Source organism: Sorex fumeus, unplaced genomic scaffold, assembly GCF_029834395.1.
Source record: "Sorex fumeus unplaced genomic scaffold, SorFum_2.1 ptg000037l, whole genome shotgun sequence".
NCBI classification, from domain to species: domain Eukaryota; kingdom Metazoa; phylum Chordata; class Mammalia; order Eulipotyphla; family Soricidae; genus Sorex; species Sorex fumeus.
Genome location: NW_026606094.1, coordinates 4260771 through 4283865, shown reverse-complemented (window position 1 = coordinate 4283865; position 23095 = coordinate 4260771).

The following is a 23095-nucleotide window of genomic DNA, read 5'->3' as shown; positions in this document are numbered from 1 at the left end:
TTCTATCTGTAGCATTAATTTACATAGAAATTATCATTTCATATAATACTTTTTGAGTTCTATGAGAATGCATTTCTGATTCAATATTATATGATTTTAAAATTACATGTTAATATTTATGCATATTCTTCTTAGTAGTCGTCCTTTGTTCTAAATCTATTAAGTAAAAGCTTTAACTAAAATTATAAATGAAATTAACCTGTAACTAATCAGTGTTAGTTTTGGAAAAATATACTTGTTGATAACAATTTTATTTTCTTGCAAGAAGTCATCTACATAACATGTCTATCCTGATGACAGCATACTTATCATAATTTACTTTTCTGTTATGAAATACTAGCAAAAGTAATCCTCACTAAATGTGTGAAATAATGTTCAACTAGATATTAACTTTCTTTGTGGACATATTTATAAAAGGTAGTGGAAATGTTTGCAACACTTAGCGATGGACAGTTCCTTTGTTTTAATAGCACAGCGGGTAGGGCGTTTGCCTTGCACGCGGCCAACATGGCCAACCCGAGTTCGATTCCTCCACCCCTCTCGGAGAGCCCTGCAAGCTACCGAGAGTATTCGATATGCCAGACACAGTAACAACAAAGTCTCCAATGGAGACGTTACTGGGCCCACTCGAGCAAATCGACGATCAACGGGAGGGCCTTTACCTTTACCTTTTATAATAAGAGCACTGTAGCACTGTCCTTGATGTTGCTCATCAATTTGCTCAAGCGGGCCCAGTAATGTCTCCACTGAGAGACTTGTTACTGTGTTTGGCATATCAAATACCTCACTGATAGCCTGGTAGCTTGCCAGGCTTTGACGTGGGGGCGTGATACTCTCGGTAGCTTGCCGGGCTCCCCGAGAGGGGTGGAGGAATCAAACCCAGCTCTGCCGGTCCAGCTGCGGGCAAGGCAAACACCCTACTGCTGTACTATTCCTCCAGCCCAGGTATAATAATACTACACCATAATGTTGACATCAGTAGGTTTGGGTTCACTATATAATTTTAGTTCTAGGGATTTTGCTCACCCATGCTACATTGTGCCAATCCCAAATTTAGAATGAGCAGTTCAAACTATAATTTGAGTTCTAGAGAAAAATATCTTAGCCAAAATGAACAAATTCTTAAATGCTATTTGCATGTCATTGGGCTTAATGAACAGCTCTTTAATATGTCTGTGAAGTCAACCCATGAATTTTTTAATTTTTTTTCACTAAGAATAGTCAATCTGCCTTCTGATTAATTTCATACTTTACACCTAATTTATGGGTATGATCCATTAATTTTTCTGCTTCAGGTAGTTTGGGTAAAATATTTTTATCCTTCAAAGTGTTAAGTACCATGCACTCAGATGAAGGAAGCTTTTGGTGGAACAATTGAAATGGAAGATCTGAGTTTCTCAAGATACATCATGGGTGATGGGAGCTGCAGTGTAGGTACTGGCTGGATGGAAATAATCACTGAGACTTGAGTTGAAAATAACAGAAAATAAGTGGCCCATTTAGAGTATATACAGTTTAGCTATCTGCCTCTATTTTGGGATACAGGAAAGTAATTACTTGTATTTTCTTTGAATATTAATCTGATGCCACTGAATGCATTAACAGGTCCCAGCAGATCTCAGAGTTCTGGTAAAGGAATAGCATTTTCTCAAAATGCAAATCTATTCCATCAAAGAACTTAGACAGATACTAAATTACTGCATTTCCATAGAAATCTATATTGCTAGATTTATGTGTTTCATATTCTTCAAATTAAGTTCACAGTAGCACTTTAATAGGGCAGAAAGAGAACATTTTAATGATACTGGGAAAGATGTTTGGTCTGTATATGAAGAGAAAAGAAGGCAATGTGAAAACAGTTAAAAGCATGCAAACACCCAGGTTACTGTGATGTGTATAATACAAATGAGTAGTTACAGGCATGCTTGAAAACTACTGCCATTATTATCCAAGTAAATACTAATAAAGTAAATAAAAAAATTCTATCTGGACTCAAAATGGGCTTGGGAAAAATTGCTATGCACAATTTTAAAATTTATTTAAATGTGTTTTTGTGAAAAAGAGCCGAGATCATCGGGAAGCCCCAGATGGGGTAGGTTTCGCATCCCGCCTCCCCCAGATGGAACCCCGGTGACCAGAAGCCTCTACAACCACAGCTCGAGTATGCAGGAACTAGGACTTTTCCTCAAATCTCCCGGGACTACACCTCCCAGGTAACCTCTGATTCCGGAAGTCACACCCACAGCCCGCCCCCCAGCGCCATATTTACAGCATTCAGCCAAAGAGAAGGACAACATGGAGGGCGGGACCCGCAGATCCCGAAGGAAAAAAAAAAAAACAGGTTCCAAAAAGAGCCGAGATCATCGGGAAGCCCCAGATGGGGTAGGTTTCGCATCCCGCCTCCCCCAGATGGAACCCCGGTGACCAGAAGCCTCTACAACCACAGCTCGAGTATGCAGGAACTAGGACTTTTCCTCAAAACCGCGCGGCCGCTTGTGCGGCTGCGCGACATCTCCTTACATACAAAGTGATCCATATATACAAAGTAAACCACCCAACGTTTCTCTCTGAAAATCATAGTTAAGTTTGGAGCACGGCCACAGCCCCAGAAACACAAGGACTTAATGCAGAACCCAGCAGCTTGGAGCAGAAAAGTGAATGGGCTATGCGTTAATCCAGGCCATCATGACTGTCCAGAGGGGAAAGGGTGTTGCCCCATCCGCCCTCTCCTCTCTGGAAAGAAAGATGGCGGCCACATGGGAGCCTTGTGGACAGCAGGCATGAGCCGGGGGAGTGGGGGTGACTAAAACCTCATGGGAAGGGGGGCGTTCCGGTCCGTCCTTCACACCCTACCGAGGTCACCAGTTGCCCCCCACGAGCGGCTCTCCAGCACGGCCACAGCCCCAGAAGCACAAGGACTTAATGCAGAACCCAGCAGCTTGGAGCAGAAAAGTGAAAGGACTATGCGTTAATCCAGGCCATCAAGTCTGCCAGAGGGGAAAGGGGGTTGCCCCATTCGCCCTCTCTTCTCTGGAAAGAAGGATGGCAGCCGCATGGGAGCCTTGTGGACAGCAGGTATGAACCGGGGGTGTGGGGGCGACTAAAACCTCATGGGAAGGGGGGCGTTCCGGTCGTCCTTCACGCCCTACCGAGGTCACCAGTTGCCCCCCGCGAGCGGTTCTCCAGCACGGCCACGGCCCCAGAAGCACAAGGACTTAATGCAGAACCCAGCAGCTTGGAGCAGAAAAGTGAATGGACTATGCGTTAATTCAGGCCATCATGGCTGCCCGGAGGGGAAAGGGTGTTGGTCCCTTCCACCCTCCTCCCTCTGGAAAGAAAGATAGCGGCCACATGGGAGCCTTGTGGACAGCAGGTATGAGCCGGGGCTGTGGGGGCAACTAAAACCTCATGGGAAGGGGGGCGTTCCGGTCGTCCTTCACGCCCTACCGAGGTCACCAGTTGCCCCCCGCGAGCGGTTCTCCAGCACGGCCACGGCCCCAGAAGCACAAGGACTTAATGCAGAACCCAGCAGCTTGGAGCAGAAAAGTGAATGGACTATGCGTTAATTCAGGCCATCATGGCTGCCCGGAGGGGAAAGGGTGTTGGTCCCTTCCACCCTCCTCCCTCTGGAAAGAAAGATAGTGGTCACATGGGAGCCTTGAGGACAGCAGGTATGAGCCGGGGCTGTGGGGGCAACTAAAACCTCATGGGAAGGGGGGCGTTCCGGTCCGTCCTTCACGCCCTACCGAGGTCACCAGTTGCCCTCCACAAGCGGTTCTCCAGCATGGCCACAGCCCCAGAAGCACAAGGACTTAATGCAGAACCCAGCAGCTTGGAGCAGAAAAGTGAAAGGACTATGCGTTAATCCAGGCCATCAAGTCTGCCAGAGGGGAAAGGGGGTTGCCCCATTCGCCCTCTCTTCTCTGGAAAGAAGGATGGCAGCCGCATGGGAGCCTTGTGGACAGCAGGTATGAACCGGGGGTGTGGGGGCGACTAAAACCTCATGGGAAGGGGGGCGTTCCGGTCGTCCTTCACGCCCTACCGAGGTCACCAGTTGCCCCCCGCGAGCGGTTCTCCAGCACGGCCACGGCCCCAGAAGCACAAGGACTTAATGCAGAACCCAGCAGCTTGGAGCAGAAAAGTGAATGGACTATGCGTTAATTCAGGCCATCATGGCTGCCCGGAGGGGAAAGGGTGTTGGTCCCTTCCACCCTCCTCCCTCTGGAAAGAAAGATAGCGGCCACATGGGAGCCTTGTGGACAGCAGGTATGAGCCGGGGGTGTGGGGGCGACTAAAACCTCATGGGAAGGGGGGCGTTTCGGTCCGCTCGTCACGCTCTACTGAGGTCACCAGTTGCCCCCCTATGAGCGGCTCTCCAGCACAGCCACAGCCCCAGAAGCACAAGGACTTAATGCAGAACCCAGCAGCTTGGAGCAGAAAAGTGAAAGGACTATGCGTTAATCCAGGCCATCATGTCTGCCCAGAGGGGAAAGGGTGTTGGTCCCTTCCACCCTCCTCCCTCTGGAAAGAAAGATGGCGGCCACATGGGAGCCTTGTGGACAGCAGGTATGAGCCGGGGATGTGGGGGTGACTAAAACCTCATGGGAAGGGGGGCGTTCCGGTCCGTCCTTCACGCCCTACCGAGGTCACCAGTTGCCCCCCGCGAGCGGCTCTCCCGCATGGCCACGGCCCCAGAAGCACAAGGACTTAATGCAGAACCCGGCAGCTTGGAGCAGAAAAGTGAATGGACTATGCGTTAATCCAGGCCATCAGGTCTGTCCAGAGGGGAAAGGGTGTTGCCCCAGTCGCCTTCTCCTCTCTGGAAAGAAAGATGGCGGCCACATGGGAGCCTTGTGGACAGCAGGTATGAGCCGGGGTAGTGGGGGCGACTAAAACCTCATGGGAAGGGGGGCGTTTCGGTCCGCCCTTCACGCCCTACCGAGGCCACCAGTTGCCCCCCACTAGCGGCTCTCCAGCACGGCCACGTCTCCAGTGCACAGAAACCAATTTCTTAACTATCTGACTTTCAGTAGAAATACTTCCAGGTTCAATAAGTAAAATAGCAGAAATCCAAAACCAACATTTAATTCTTGAACCCTGCTGTAGAAAGCAAATCACTTCACAATGCTTTTTCAGCATGTCTGATTTGGGGGGGGGGGTAAACTCTAAATAATAGTGGTGAATCTTTTATTGAAACAATGAATCTAATCAAAGCAGATAGAGTGTTAACTAGAATTCATCTGCCCCACAGGGACTGGGAGGGGTGGGGGTGGGGTTTTATTGGGGTTCTTCATGGTAAAAAATAAGTTTTGGTAAAGGGAAATGTGTTTGATATTTGCATGACTGAGACCTAAACCTGAAAGCTTTGTAACCTTTCCCACGGTGATTCAATAAAGAAATAAAAAAAAAATGTGTTTTTGTAAGATACTATTTTTAGCTTTTGATGAGTCATAAGTTATTTTCAGTTCTCCTCTGGTTTTGATGTAATTGTACCTTACAAATTACTATTGGCATGGACCTTCATTCATAAAGTTAAATAGTGACACCTTCCACAATGATTTTTGGTTTCTTTAAAATCAGAACTCACCCATTAAATAACTTAGTATTTTCCCTTCCCTTTTAGCTCCATGAATCTTCAACCAAGCTAACTAAACCTAAATACAGGACCTACATGACACATATAAGATGGAGAAAAAAAGCATGTTATTTGACTTATGAAGTATCAAAAACATCAGGAATACAATTGACATATAATATAGTGTATGTTAAAAATATATATCCTGTTTAAGTTACATATATTGTGACATAATTGCCATTATACAGTTTGAATCATACCTCTTTCAGGTCACTAATAGGAATATATATATAATTATATATAATGTTTATATATATGTAATTATATATATAATGTTTGTATGTGTATATATGTGTGTATATATCTATCTGTACATATATATACATACTTATTTGTCTTGCATATAACAATCAGGGTTCCATCCACAGCACCCCATGTGGTTTCCCAAGCCCCATTAAGAGTGACCTCTGAGCAGAGTCTGAGCACTACGGGATGTGTCCCCATAACTAAGAAAAAAGAAAGAAAGAAAGTTAATTAACATTTATATATGTATCAATATTAGTTGTATATGTTTTTTCTTTATATAAATCATAAAATTCTGCTCAGTATCAAATATGGAATATATTTTGTTGAATTGTCATAAGCTTTTACCTAAAATGTTGATCCTGTGTCCATGATAGATTTGAAAGAACAAAAACTGAATTTCAATTTTTTAATAGATTCACATAGTTTTGTTACTGTGACAATTTCTCCTGAGTAAGAAGAGATAATGCATTTTTGAATAGAAATGTCCATACAGGATGTTTAGTACCTTAAGAACATCATCTAAGGGCCAGAGAGAGAGAGAGAGAGAGAGCAGAGTGGGTAGGGCAGATATTTTGCACATGATTGACCTGGGTTTGATCCCTGGCAACTCATAGGGTCTCCTGAGAGCCAACAGGAGTGACCTCTGTGCACAGAGCTAGGACTCATCCCTGAACATTAGTGGGTATAACCCCAAATCCACACCCCGAAAATAATGAATAAAAGAAAGAAAAGATAAAACACAACCTGGAGAAGCACATGAATTTGGGGGTGTTCATAACTGATTATGATCACTTCGGTAATGATGGTGTGTTTACAATTTCTTTTTTAATTTTAGCATTATGTTGTTTGTTTTAACAATAAGATAAGTGAGAGGAGACTTGATACTATGTAAATGCTATTCCAAACCAAACATTCCCCATGAATTTTAGCATTATTAATCATTTTATAAGAATTATCACTATGATGTCTAAAAACAATCATTCATCTTAGATGGAATTGGAGATGCTGATTTTTGCGATAATTATTATCAAGAATAATTGTGCTAATAACTTAGTTGCAAATTTTTCATTCAATTCACTGTTTTTTCCCTAAATTTATGAATAAATGCAGAAATGCAGAACAAATGTCAGTAAATAGAGATGTCTATTACTAGGATAATCTAGAGAAAGCATATAGATTTTTTTTTGTCTCAAATGATAGTTTCTCAAGTACCTATCTCAGTCAAAGTCCCTCCCCTCCTTGGTCTCCATGATTTCTAAGACAGGAAAAACAAGTCTGCAAGAAATTCACAGTCATGTGAGTAGTAGAGCTGGAGGTTAGTTTTGGGCCAGTGACCTGGAAAGGTGATAGGGCTTGTTAGATAGGAGATTCTGATGGGGTTGGTGCATGGCTGCTGGATGGCATGCAGGTTAATACACTGGCCTGAAAGTGACAATGACCTCAGAATTACCATTATGCACATTCATCATAGGTCTCTAGATCATAGTGAATCTGAAAAAAAAAAAAACAGCAAACCTCCTTCCCCCACTAGCTGCCACATTCTGGAATTTTGCAATGTCTATTTTTATTTTTTATATGTATAAATGAAACTTGGAGACTAAAATGCAAGGTTTACTGTATTTAAGATATCTAAATTTTCCCTGACAACAACAGAATTAGATAAGCTTAGCATGCTACATGAACATATCTATGCATTAGTCACTGGAGATTTAAATATATTGTTCTTTTCAAGCTCAAAAACCTCTTTAACTTTGCTGTTTTTAGAAAAATATTTAAGGCTCCCAAATTGGTGAAATAGTTTGAAAGCAGCCTAAATACCATCTTGGAGATTCAAACACCATTGTCATTGCAAGAAATGAATAGTAGAGTGTTTCGTGAGGAGGGATAATGGTGGCTTGTCAACTCTGAAAGTGCTTCTCCTGAAATATCACTCTTTCGGTAGCATTTCCAAATGGGATTGAGGGAGAAATCTTCCTGAGACTGTACTTTGGTAAATAAGCAAAGTCTATTTTCAATCAAAATATGCTCTGAGAAAACTTATTTTGTTCCTTTCTAAGAGAAATTTTGTGCACACTTTTCCAATTTATGTGTTCAGATATATGGCAGAAAATAGGAGTAAATTGATACACATAGATTGAAAACAAATTGCAAATACATAGTGACATCCCAAGTTAGATCTTTGAGAAAAAACAATGCAGTTTTAATTGTTTACTGTGGTATTCTAAATTAGATTCTTTCACTTTAATTTGAGAGTTCCAGAATGAATTTAGTACTCTCTTATCAAATTCAGTTTTATTGTATATGGATATGAAGGACATTTGTCCAAGACAATGTTTGACTTTCTCAACTTTTTTAAATTGTGAAACATAGAGTATAGGTTTTAGTGATAGAACAAAGCATGTTGAAAATATATTTATTTCAAAGTAAGTTTAGTTCATAGACCTGTGTCCTTCATTGTTCTTATAGAAGACATTCAATATAAGGGCTAGGATATAAAGCTGAGACTAGGTTCTTTCATTTAAACAAGACTGTAGCTTTAAAATTAAAAGATTATGATCTATAGAAATACCTGCACATCTGTTTACTGAAGAACTTATGAGTTAGCAGCATAGTGAACAGGAAGAACATCAGTAATAGAGATATTAAATTATTTTTAACTGAGGTATTAAAAGTTATGAGATGGGTTTAAAAAGTTCTGGTCTTAGAGTGCAAAATTAGAATTTATTCTCTGCTCTATCATTAAGTCACTTCTCTTGAACAAATCAGTTTCATGAGTTCCTCTTCTTCATTTTCTGCATACCCTGCCTATCAGGGCTGAACAGAACAAATGAGATATTGTCTTTAATTGGGCTTCTGTGTTTTGTTTTATTTTGTTTTGTTTCATTTTGGGGGGCATATCCAATACTATTCCTGAATCTGTGCTTCAAGATCACTCCTGGCAGGGCACAGAAGATCATATGCAATGCTGGGATTTTAACTAAGAAATGTGTTTTGCTTTTTTAACTATAAAATAGTATTACTGAAGGGGATGGGGAGGAAGTTCAGCAGTCCAGTGTGTGTGCTTTGAATGTACTGGGAACCTAGCTGGAAACTCAGCAACAAGGGCCACTCTGCACCAAGAGTTCTCTTTGGCTGTCCAGTATAATCCATGTGCTAAACGCTTCTAAGGCTTTTTTGTGTCCTTTCCTCTCCCCTTTCCAAGTTCATCAAATGCCTGTTTTTTACTATTCCTTATTCATATGTGTAAATTGTTTTGATTATTCAGTGTCACTTGTAATTATTAATAATTACTCTCCTCACCTCAATCTTTCATAAAAATTGAAACTCATGTTCTCTTACTTTATGAACAGATATTGTACTTGTGTTCAGTTTATACAACAGTAATAACTTCACTACAAAAAAATCAAGTTGATTTTATTCTATGTTATAAACTTAACTTTTAAGGAACAATGATATTTTTGTAACATATGCTTCATTTCAGAAAGCCTTAGTTTTAATCAATTTTCTAATTGTTTTTGCCTTTTTATGCAAATAATATTTGATAGTTCTATTTTATAACAAAGGTATGAGTTTTTTTAGATTTTGAAATCTTTATATTTTTTAAATTTTACTGAATCACCATGAGATAGTTACAAGCTTTCATGTTTTGGTTACAATCACACAATGATCAAATACTATCCCTCACCAGTGCACATTCCCCACCACCAATATCCCCGGTAGAACCCCCCTTTCCCACCTTCCCTCTGCCTCCGTGGCAGACAATATTCCCCATTCTCTCTCTATTTTGGGCATTATGGTTTGCAATACAGACCCTGAGAGGTTATCATATTCAGTCCTTTATCTACTTTCTCCACACATCTCCCATCACGACCAATTCCTCCAACCATCTTTCTCTTAGTGATCCCTTCTCTATTCCAGCTGCCTTCTCCCCTTTGCTCATGAGGCAGGCTTCCAGCTATGGAGCAAATTATCTGTCCCATGTATCTACTATCCTTAGGTGTCAACCTCATGTTATGTTGTTTTAAACTCCACAAATGAGTGCAGTTCTTCTATGTCTGTCCCTCTGTTTCTGACTCATTTCACTTAGCATAATACTCTCCATGTCTATCCATTTATAAGCAAATGTCATGACCATCTCTTCTAACAGCTGCTTGCCAGGCACAAAATTCAGATCAAAGTGGATTAAAGACCTCAATATCAGACACGAATCTATAAGGTACATAGAGGAAAATGTAGGCAGGACTCTCCACAACATTGAAGCTAAAAGCATCTTTAAGGACAAAGCAGCACTGACCATGCAAGTGGAATCAAACATAAACTAAAATGGGACTACATCAAACTAAGAAGCTTTTGCACTTCCAAAGAAACAGTGACTGAAATACCGAAAGAGCCCACAGAACGGAAAAGAATTTTACCCAATAACCAACTGATAAGGGATTAATATCCATGATATACAAGACACTAGTAGAATTGTACAAGAAAACCCCATCAAAAACAGGGAGAAGAAATGAACAGAAGTTTCCTCAAAAAAGAAATAAAAAGGCACATGAAAAAATGATCCACATGGCTAGCCATCAGGGAGATGCAAATCAAAACAACAATAAGATATCATTTCACACCACAGAGACTGGCACGCATTCAAAATAACAAAAGCAACCAGTGCTTTTGTGGATGTGGGGAAAAAGGGACGCTCTTTCATTGTTATGGGAATGCCCACTAGTCCAGTCTTTCTGGAAAACAATATGGACAGTCCTTCAAAAACTAGAAATTGAGCTTCCATAAATAAAAGCGCCTCCCGTTGTTCATCGATTTGCTCGAGCAGGCCCAGTAATGTCTCCATTGGAGATTTTGTTGTTACTGTGTTTGGCATATCGAATACATCACAGGCGGCTTGCCAGGCTCTGCCGTGTGGGCGAGATACTCTGGGTAGCTTGCAGGGCTCTCCGAGAGGGGCGGAGGAATTGAACTCGGGTCGGCTATTTTGGCTGTGTGCAAGGCAAACACCCTACCGCTGTGCTATCGCTCCAGCTCCAGCTCCAGCCCATATGAGCTTCCATATGACCCCGCAATACTATTTCTGGGAATATATTCTAAGGATGCATAAAAACACTGTAGAAATGACATCTGTACCTATATGTTCATTGCAACACTGTTCACAATAGCCAAATTCTGAAAACAACCCAAGTGCCCTAGAACAGATGACTGGGTAAAGAAATTTTGGTTCATCTACACAGTGTTTTTACCTTTTGCCACAAGAAATAGACCAATAGTTCAGCTCAATTTCATTTTAATTTTATTTTTATGGGCTGGAGCGATAGCACAGTGGGTAGGGCATTTGCCTTGCATGCAGCAATACCTCTGACCCGAGTTCCATTCCTCCGCCCCCTCAGAGAATCCGGGAAGCTACCAAGAGTATCTCACCCTCACAGCAAAGCCTGGCAAGATATCGGTGATGTATTTGATATGCCAAATACAGTAACAAGTCTTACAATGGAGACGTTACTGAACTCGCTCGAGAAAATAGATGAACACCGGGAAGACAGTGACAGTGTACTTTTATAAAGTTGTACATAATAATTTATTATATTCAATATTTCAACATCAATCTCACCACCATTATACCTTCCCACCACCATTATTTTGAATTTTTCCACTACCACCCAAGCCTGCCCCAAAGACAGATATAATATACAATATATAATATGTTATATATTATATAATATAATATAAAATATATCTATATGGGTTCGACAGGGTGATACTATTTCACCGAAACTTTTCAGTACCACCCTCGAGAACATCATGTGACGACTGGAATGGGAAGGAATGGCAGTGAAGATAGATGGTCGGCAACTACACCACCTCTGCTTTGCTGATGATATCATTCTAATAACACCAAAAATCAGCCAAGTGGTACAAATGCTGACCGACTTCGGCCGTGAGTGTGGAAAGGTCGGATTACAAATGAATCTCATAAAGACAATGTTCATGAGAAACAGTCTTGTTCCTGATGTTCCGTTCACTCTCAACGGAACAACCATCTCCAAATGCAACAGTTTTATATACCTAGGTCGAGAAGTCAACATGACGAATGACCTGGCACCTGAGTTACGCAGAAGGAAGAGGGCGGCTTGGAACGCCTTCAAGAGCTTCAAAGAAATAACTAAGAGGACAAAGAACCTCCAGCTTTGAGCACATCTATTCGATTCTACTGTTCTTCCTGCATTAGCATACGCCTCAGATACCTGGACCCTACGCAAATGGGATGAGAACGCTATTTGGATCTCTCAAAGAGGAATTGAAAGAGCTATGCTTGGAATATCACACTTCACTCTAATGAGAGATAGAATCCAGAGTTCCGACCTTCGTCAACGCTCAGGAATCAGGGATGTTGTCTCATTTGCCAAGGCACTGAAAATCAGATGGACTGGACGAGTAATGAGATTTAGAGATGACCGCTGGACTAGAGCCATTACCAACTGGATTCCACGGGACATCAAAAGATCGTGTGGCTGCCCACCTATGAGATGGTCAGACTTCTTTGTCAAGACCCTGAATGATAGGTTTGAGTCTCGTTATGTTCCTAGAATGAGCAGATGCCATTGGGCTACGCTAGCATGCAACAGGGATGAATGGAAACGTTACTGGCACCTGCTTGAGCAAATCGATGAGTAACAGGGTATCAAGTGATCAAGTGATATGTGTATATATATCAAGATTGGCTGCCTTCTACTTTACACCCATCAAATGTGTTGTGCTATGCTTTGTGTATCAGTGGAATAAAGTATGAGATATTCCAGGAATTCTAAAATTTTAAATAGGGTGCAGAGCTGGAGTTAAATTTTTAATTAAATGGTGATTTGGGGGTCTAGAGGTACTGCTGCAGTGTGTTGTTCTTTTCTGGGATTTATTTTTGAGTCTCTGGATCATGGCAATTAATGAGCTTATATGGCACCCAGAGATAGTTTGTGGGTGTGACTGCCAGGTTCCCAGAAGTACAGGTAAATGAGGGAAAGGGATGCCCGTCCCAGTCTCCGTGTAGTGTCTCATTTTTAAAAACTATTTTTACTCATCTTCATATTGTATATTTTCCATGATGCATCCTAATCCCCATAGTAATTCTTCCCTTTGCTATGATTTTTTAAACAAATTTATTCTAGTGATATTCTAGGAAAAAATGGTCTTAATTTTCTGTGAAATTAATTTGAATAAAGTTATGTTTGTGACATATATAAAGAGATTAAAAATATACTGTAAATATCTGGATTAAGTGGCCAGGAAAAGTATTAATGCTAAGAAAAATATAATGAAACCTAAGATAAAGTATATGTCATAAGGCCCTATACATATGTAGAATTGGAACACAGATTTGCTTTGAGCTCTCTAGCAATCATTGTCAGTTGAAGAAAGATCTTCAATTACTTGATTCACAGTGCCTAAAGTTAAAACAAAGATTAAAATGGAACTGCTCCCATGTGAGTCACCTCAGTGAATTTTGTCTCAGAGATAGAGCGATAGCACAGTGGGTAGGGCATTTGCCTTGCATGCGGCCAACCCAGCCAACCCTGGTTCAATTCCTCTGCACCTTTTGGAGAGCCCGGGAAGCCACTGAGAGTATCTCGCTTGCACGGCAAAGCCTGTCAAGCTACCCGTGATATATTCAATGTGCCAAACATAGTAACCACAAGTCTCACAATGGAGACGTTACTGGGCACACTCGAGCATATTAATGAACAATGGGCGAACAGTATGACAGTGTGACAGTGAATTTATAAAGATCATGAAGTGTGGAGCTGGGGAGACAATATAAGGGTTAGAGCATGTACCTTTTTGTGACTGGCCCATGTATGATGGCCAGCACCATAGAGCCTTTCAGGCATTGCTGGGTGAAATCCCGGAGCCCCCATCAATTAGCATAGTAATATTGATGGGCCCAAACACTACAGGGCCCAAGCAGTGCTCTATCCTTGGGTATTATTACAGAGCTAACAACCCAAGTGGCTAATATCACCAAAAGTGGCCTTAGAGGGTCCACAGAGCATCACTTTGGAGCTCCTTCTGAAGGAGACCATACATTATAAGATATGAGCTCCTTCCAAAGGAGACCATACATTATGAGATATGACTACATAACTGAATGTGAGGGAATGGGGTCTTTATAAAATAAATTTTATTTTGATTTATTATTCAGAAAGTATTGATTTGTATTTCAAATTCATAAGCTTATATACCTGTGATCACATAAAAGTTCTCTAGTGACTGGGTTTTGTGAGTTCAAAAAGCTTAAAAAGACTCAAAATATATAACACTGTCATTAACAGCATCAGTGCATTAAATAACTGTAATTTCTCTTCTTTGGCAAGTTCCCAAAGAGATAAGATTTTTAGTAGCTAATTTATGGAAATGTATGCTTACAATGGGCAGGGCTCATTTTCTATTATGAAAACTTAATAGTCAAAGGAAGACTCACCTGAAAAGCAGGCTACTTGATCTTCATTTCATTCAAGATGGGGAGCATAACTACATAAATAAGTGATTGATAGTTATTATATTAAAATCAGGCATATTCTCTTTTGAAATGGTCTAGTATGTTTATGTTTATTTGCACAATAAAGACATATATTATTTTGTCGCATATCGTGGAGCAGGATGTTCTGTAAGGTTTAACTATGCTTTGAACTGAATATGGCACTTAAATTTCTCTAAATGAAAAATGGAACGTGTAACACTTAACCTGCTTGGATATTATAAAAATAACAGTGAAGAGAGCTTTTGAGGCTCTGCATATGTTGTTTTTGTAAACATTTTTTGTAGTACATGCATTCCATATAAAAGCTATAAAATTGGCAAACTACTCTAAGATTGCTGGAGTTTCATTTAATTACTCAGCTTTTATGTTACAGTGCATATTTATTAAGCTTTTAAAATTACATACTTGACTTTAATGCCTTTTACCCAAGGTGTTGTAAGATATATATGCTTATATATTCATATATGTACTACATATATACTTATATACGTAAACTACCAAAGACACAAAATTCTATATAAATCACATATCAATATAAAGCCATTTAACGAAGCAAGTATTTCATATTGCTGTTTGGCCTGAATAGCTATTCATATAAATGTGTATTTTACAGTGCAAGTATTTAAAAAAATTTTTCCTACTGAAAACTAAAGGTAAGGTAAGGTAAAGGCCCTCCCGTTGTTCGTCGATTTGCTTGAGCGGGCCCAGTAACGTCTCCATTGGAGACTTTGTTGTTACTGTGTTTGGCATATCGAATACGTCACGGGGAGCTTGCCAGGCTCTGCCGTGCGGGCGAGATACTCTCGGTAGCTTGCCGGGCTCTCCGAGAGGGGTGGAGGAATCGAACTCGGGTCGGCCATGTTGGCTGCGTGCAAGGCAAACGCCCTATCGCTGTGCTATTGCTCTAGCCCAAGTATAACTAGTTTTACTTTTGAAGTTTTTTTTTGGGGGGGGGGGGCACTTGGTAGTGTTCAGAGTTTACTCCTGGCTCTGCACACAGAGGTAACTCCAGGTGGGGATCAGGGAATCATATGTGGTGCTATGACCAAACATAAGTCCTCAGAGTGCAAGGTAAGTGACCTACCATCTATACAATAACTCAAGCTTTGTAGTCTAATTTTATATTTGGCTTATATTGATGGGCATAAGAAGAATATTTTTTTTATTTCCAAGAAATACAAGTATAAAAATCTTAGCACCCTGCTGATACAAACATTCAAATGTGTAGAAATGCTGAGAGTATACTGTATTTTGATCTAATTATTTTTTTGGCAAAGAAATACAGTGGTAAACAAGTTTATATTTATGATTCGTGACCAATGAAATAGAAATTAAAACTTTTTATATCATTTGATATTTTACATATTCATACTTTAGTTTGGATAACACAATAATTGAAATTGTGAGATCAGACAAACACATAAAATATAATCTAACAATAACTATCCCCTGAAATATATGCATAATTTTAGAGGAATTTTAATATCAAACAAATATATTTGCAATAATCTATATCTACCAATAATCTTCACTGTCACTGTCCTCCTGTTGTTCATCGATTTGCTCTAGCGGGCCCAGTAACGTCTCCATTTTGAGACTTGTTGTTACTGTGTTTGGCATATCGAATACGTCACGGGGAGCTTGCCAGGCTTTGCTGTGCGGGCGAGATACTTGGTAGCTTGCCGGGCTCTCCGAGAGGGGTCGAGGAATCAAACCCGGCTCTGCCAGGCTGGCTGCGCACAAGGCAAATTCCCTAATGCTGTGCTATTGCTCCAGCCCCCACCAATAATCTTAATATCTAATATTCAAAAATCACTTTATTTAAGTCTATTCAATGTAAATTTAATGCAAACATTTATTTTTCAAACATTTGAAATAATTTTGATGTCATTTTTCTGATTTGTGAAGTAATTATGATTTCCTCATTTTTCTAATGCTATGAGATTTTCAGTGTTTCAAATATGAGATTTTCAAGGGAAAGGGTTTTAGAATTGTTTTCAGTGTTACCCGTGACGTATTTGCTATGCCACACACAGTAACAACAAGTCTCACAATGGAGATGTTACAGGGCCCGCTCAAGCAAATCGATGAACAACAGGAGGACAGTGCTACAGTGCAGACAGTGCAGTTGAAGATTTCTTATAGCTTTATATATTCAGTTTGCTGTGAACATAAAAGACACAAAGAAAGAAAATTAAAACTCATCACCTATAGTTATCACTGTGCCCTTTGCAATAGATAAGATCTGTAAACAACCCAAATGTTTGACAACAGAGATAGAGATAAAAAAATTGTTTTATTTATAGTCAACCAACCACTACTCAAAAATAAGTAAAGATGAAGTCTCTCTACAGTTCAAATGGCACTAGAGACTGCCATTTTATGTGTGGTAAGTCAGGAGAAGAAAGATGTATACTGGGTGTGTAAGACAAAGAAACAAAACAAGATAATAGTCAATGTACAATAAAAACAAACCTTTAAGACTGTAAAAAAAACTGAGTTTGCCAAGGTTGGCTATGAGGAAGCAGATGAGATGAGTTTAGGGACAATGATGGAGAATGTGAGTGCTTTGTTGGTAGGTGTGGTGTAGTAACACTGTATACATAAGACAGGCATACTAATACTCTTGTAAATCATGCTCATTTTGACCTCCATCAAAAAGAGTAAAAGAAAAACGGAAATGTGTTGCTAAGGACTGACAACCTGGCATAGCCTAAATATAAAATAGACTTGAAAGAGAAGAGTCCCAAATCTCTTTGGTGAAAGATATTAAAGTGGTGAAAGTGTTGGCAGTTAAGAATCTTCAAAGTTCAATCTGTTTTTAGAAAAATATGTTTATTTTCTGGGTTTGAAGACTGTGAAGAGGGCCACAGAGTACAACATAATCTTGTAAGGACAACATGAATTATTTTTGAGCTTCATGATATTTCATAAACAAAGATCTACTGGAAAACATTGTTGGAATCTGAGCACAAGAACAGTTATTCAGTTAAAGCATAGATATATTTTTAAGCTACATTGAACACAAAGCCAGAAATCTCTGCAGGAAAACTGCAGGGGGAAAAAAAGAACCTTCTGAAGTGTTGAGTAGTCCAATGTCTTTTTGTTTAAAAAGTCAGATACCTACAAAATACAAACCAAAATCCATTTGCCATCGTTATCTTACCTCAAGTAGACTCCTTTGCTGTTAACAGTGTGCAGAGAATAAAACCAAACACTTGAGAAATTTCTCACACACACAAATGTACACCCACCCACCTACTGTACATATACACATGTAATCTTGTCAACATAAATATGCATTAAAATGAGCCATAATAAGGATAATCAAATGTTTTCTCTTGTATCAATTGATTTGGGAATGACAAAACTTTTGATCTGATCTATGATTTAACACAATTGTTACTGAATTAATTTTCCCTTGTTTCAATTAGAGTTAGGGATGATCAAGCTTTGATCTGATCTGAGGATCAACAAATTGATTGTTACTGAATTAATTTTCCCTTTAGCAGTTTGATTGTTTTTACTGAGAAAAAGAAAAAAGGTTTGAGGCTCTTTGTGTTCCTGTAGTAAGCAGTTGCCATTGGGCTACACTAGCACACGGCAGGGACAAATGGAGACGTTACTGGTGCCCGCTCAAGCAAATCAATGAGTAACAGGATATCAAGTGATCAAGTGATCAAGCAGTTTGATTTAGTGGTGAAAAAACTTTTGATCTGATCCATGTATTAACCCAATTGTTTCTGAATTAATAGTGTATCTAACCAAAGGAAACAAAGCCATATATCATCCTATTAATGATTTATAGCATACTACAAGTTGTAACATGTGTAGTATCATGAAAACCTAAATTATCACCAGTTATAGAATAAATGAAATATAAAAAATAATAATATATTGAGGGATCAAGAGGATTTTATTTTGGGTTACTCTGGTGAAAATGATTATAATAAAAATTGTGTGATAATTTCTCTCAGCCCTAGATCTGGAAGATTGTCACTAGGTAAAGAGCACTGTAGCACTGTTCTCCTGTTCATCGATTTGCTCGAGCAGGCCCAGTAATGTCTTCATTGTGAGACCCGTTGTCACTGTGTTTTTCACATATCGAATACATCACAGGTAGCTTGCCAGGCTTTGCCGTGTGGGCAAGATACTCTCGGTAGCTTGCCGGGTTCTCCGAGAGGGGTAGAGAAATTGAACTCGGATTGGTCAAGTTGGCCATGTGCAAGGCAAGGCCACGTGCAAACGTCCTACCCGCTGTGCTATTGCTCCAACCCAGTAAAAGATAAACAAAGTAAAATCCTTATGAATATGTTGTTGAAAATAATATAATCTCATTCATATTGAAGTTTCTCCCTCTTTTAGTTTCACGGTAGATAAGACTGATCACTTATAGAACAAAATAGAATTCTATGGAACTATAAAAATGAATAAGTATTTCCTGAATTTACATGGTGTGACAAAACATATTCTAATACAATAAAATACAATATATATCTTATGGGATTATTGTCTAAGTGAAAATAACTAGTAAAAGACATAAATTTATATGATAAAAAGAATAAAACAAGTCAGATTAATTATGTAACATAGAACTGATAAGAAAGAGGCATCAAATATGAGGCATAATTGCATACATATTTTGTTTACCATATTCAAAAGATAAGCTTTTAAGGATATTTTTATTTTTTAATTGAGGTATCATAGTTTGAAATGTATTGAAGTAATGATTTTAAAAATAAGCTTAATTCAATTAAGATTCAAATTTTTTAAATGTGATTTCTAAATGTTGTGTATCTGAGAAGAACAAAAAAAGAATGAGAGCCTTGGGAAAAATGTTTAATGAACGGTGAGAGAGATGAAGATAATCCCAACAAAGAGATAAAGAGATCAATAAGAAAGCAAGTGGGAGGACATCAGCAGCATTATGTGATGAAACTCAAGGGAAGAATATACTTTATTTTCAGTACTCTTGGGAGAGAATAATAAAAGCTGGGATGATCCATTGGATTTAGCAATTAAGAGATGATTAGCTAAAGTCTAAAAATGAATTAAGAGGGCAGCAGGGAAGGAAAGCAATAAATCAAAGAAGGAACTCAAAATGGTTCTTAAAAGCAAGTACTTCTTTACCATCTTGCCCAAGGCTCACTTTAGAATGAATAGATTTCACAAACTGGCTGAATTCAGTTCTTCAATGCTAATAACAAGTGGCAGAGGTAAGAGTCAAGCATAATTCAGCAAAAACTACAAAATAAGAACAAAAAGGAGCAAACAGGAACCTTCCAAACGATTGTTTAAATTAATCACTTAATGACAGAATATGTTTAAGTTTGTCTTTGTTTCTCTGTGTTCATATCTGAGTCTTTTGCAGAAAATCATATTGAGGGCTCGGACAACTCTCTAAAGACTGTGCACTAGATGTTTTAGTTATTTTTCCATGCACAGAGTGCTTTGCCTCTGAGCCCATTGTTTGAAATGTCTATTGCTCTTCAGGTCACAGAGGAGCAAATCTTTCAAAATGGCCATGCTGACTTAACCCGTAGAGAGAAAAGTCGACTTACAAAAGTTCAATTACTGTGAATTTAAAACAGAAAAATGTCTTTCTAAAGCCACAGTTATGTTCGACTAGAATGTATCCATAGCTCAAAAATGGCATTTTTCTATTTTAAATTTACAACCATTTCTATCCTGTTGCTCTCCCAAGGGCTAAGCTGCTGCCAATTGCATTGTTCTACTCTGTTGTGACTTGAATAGTCATTGACTTCACATGAGTATTCCATAAGTAGATCCAAATCTAAAAAAAAAAAAAGAAATAGTGTTCTTCATATATTCACCCCAGATAAAGGCTGCTGATAAAAAACATACAGTTTATAGGGTACTGCTAAACTGATAAATAGATAAATAGATAAATACACACATACTGACATCTATATAAAGATGGGCAGACAAGATGAAGAAAGAACATCATTTATTTGGAAACTTCATAACAGTGGAAGCTAAAGTGTTTTTATTAAACAAAAGACATCTTATTTAAAGAAGACACCCCAAGTGGTAGAGCACAAACGTAAGTGCTGAGAGGTCCTGGATTTGATCATTGGGATTTCCTTCTCCCTAGTGTCACCCCAAGCAGTGCCAAGTGTAGCTCCCATAAAATAAAGACAATATACAGCAGCATAACAAAATAAGTGAGGGTCATCTCTCCGTAAAGGAACCTAACCTTAAAGATAAAAAGTAATATTCCCAGTGACTTTTTATTTTTATAAAAATATTATTTTCATAAAAGTAGTTCACAATAGTTCATTACAGATACTATTCAAACACCAATCCCACCACCGAATATCTTCCTACCACAATAAGAGGGAAGTGTGTGAAGGTTGGTGTATTTCATTCTGGAGCCACTTAAGCCTGAGTTTAAGAGAATGTTAAACCAAAGTATGTTAAACCAAACAAATGTGTGCTACTTTTTGATAAGAAACTGAGATAGAGTGTAAGAGGTTACACAGCTGCTGTTTTCCTGGAGCTTTAGTTTATAGTCTCTGGGTTTTGGCCCTTGATGTGATTATATGACACCGGGGGCAGTTTGTGGGTGTGACTGCCAAGCTTCTGGAAAACTGGGGATCTGGGGGGAGGAGGCCAAGTCCCAGTTGGAGTAGGCTTGGAGATTTGAGCCATGGGTTCCCGCATACCTGGGTTTTCTTGCTGGTCCTCTCTTAGATGAGGTTCATCCCATCTTGGGTGAGGCTCGTCCTCTCTTGGGTGAGACTCGTTGGAGCTTGTGTAGAGTAGCCTTGAGCATGACTGTGGCTGGGTTCTGGAGGTATTTTGGCTGCTGGGGTTCTTCTTGGGGCAGGGAGGGAAACTCAACTCACCCCCCTCCAAAGTGTCCTGGTGAAAAAAGTCAGGCACAGGGACAGGACATTGAGTGGTGCTCTCTTCCGGGAGTTTATAGTCTCTGGGTCTTGACCATTAATGGGGTTATGTGGTGGTGCCTCAGTGGCTTTTTCAAAAGGCCTCTTTACCTATGACATCTCTGAAAACCTATCCCTAGTTCTTAGCACGGTTGTCCCAAGTAAATTTTGCAGTTTGATAACTAGTATATTACCAAGGATCCTAATAGAGTCTTAGTGGTAGGGATGTAAACCTTGGTTTAATATCAACAGAACGCCAATCTAGAATGACTGCTAGATTTATGTAATTAAAATGCAAATATGACTTGTCTCACAAAAATTTATCACTTTTGAGAAAAAATATGAGCAAGTGGAAATAAATTCTTCATTGAGCAGGATTCTGAAAAGACAAGAATAAATCTGAATTCAAGACAAAGATACATGAGTGCATCAACCAGTTTTATAAGTGCATTCTGCCAATGGGGAAATTTTTAGTTAACCTCTAAATTAAGATGACTGCTAAGGGGAGTGGTAATACTAAAACCATTCACCTTACCTTGCTCCAGGTGCTATAAGTTTACCCATAAGCGATCTCCCCTTCTTTTGCTGCTTTGCTAGCTTGCCATGAGTCAAAAGGCAAATTTGAAACAGAAATAGCAAAATACTATTTTTTTAACTCTGATTCTTCTTTGAGATTTTCCTGAAGCCTTACAATAAAACTCTCTTCATAGATCCTTCAGTAATCTGAGGTTTGTGGGAACATATGGTCCAAGTGGATCTGTAGGGACCTACGATCCAAGTGAATCCATGGACATATGATCCAAGTGATTAGGGTTTCTTAACTACCCAAATGCTCTATAAAAATCTGTCCCCTAGGTTTCATTCATATTTTGTAAGATTTATCTGAAAAATTGACATAGAATTATAATCAAATACAAAATATGTTACTTTTAAAGCAAGAGGACTCTCCAAGCACTCACCTCTTTTTGATGGCTGGTGAAAAATCCCAACATGTTCCATAACATTGGATCCCTAGAAGTTCAACCAATTTAGTAACTATTAAATTTTTCAGACTTTACTTAGTCCTGGAAGCATATCAAAAAGGAAGGCATCTAAAATTCTTGCTACGTGATCTTGCTAGATCTAACTACCTTAATATAGCCAATGTAATGGATTAGCAAATTGTAATGAGGAGTATTGCGATGATTAAAAGTCTTCAAAGTAACATTATAGAAAAAAAGAGGGATAAGGCAATAAAACTTTTAATTGTCCTTGTTATATCATAGCAAACTGCTTCTTATTTTCCTTAGTTGTGGGAATTTAACTGACAGCATTTGGCAGACCTCTAGTCACACACCAGGTGCCAGGATTATGGGTTTTTACTCCCATAAAATATTGTATTCAGTACGGCAGCTGTAGTTGGCATTAATATCTCATTAAATTTATGAAAATCTATCAGCTTTCCAAGTAGTTTGGACTTTGCATGAGCCAAGCAGGTGAAATAAATTGGGTTTTTAAGGATGCACCCTCCCTGTCTTTTTTCAGGTATTCAGTGGCAGTTCTGATTCTTCATTTGTACCTGGGAAGCCACATTGTTTTTGATTTGCTGTTTCAGCAGCAGTTGCTGGCACTTTCAGTACCTTGAGTTGCCTGTCATAATTATTCTCATTTCATAAGAAATGAAAATCACATAGGGAATGTCAATAACTATTCTCCCAGGACAAACTGGAATACCCATAGGCTAGATACCAAATGAAACTATCTTCTCTTGAAACAGGGTTCTTTTGTATTCCCTTT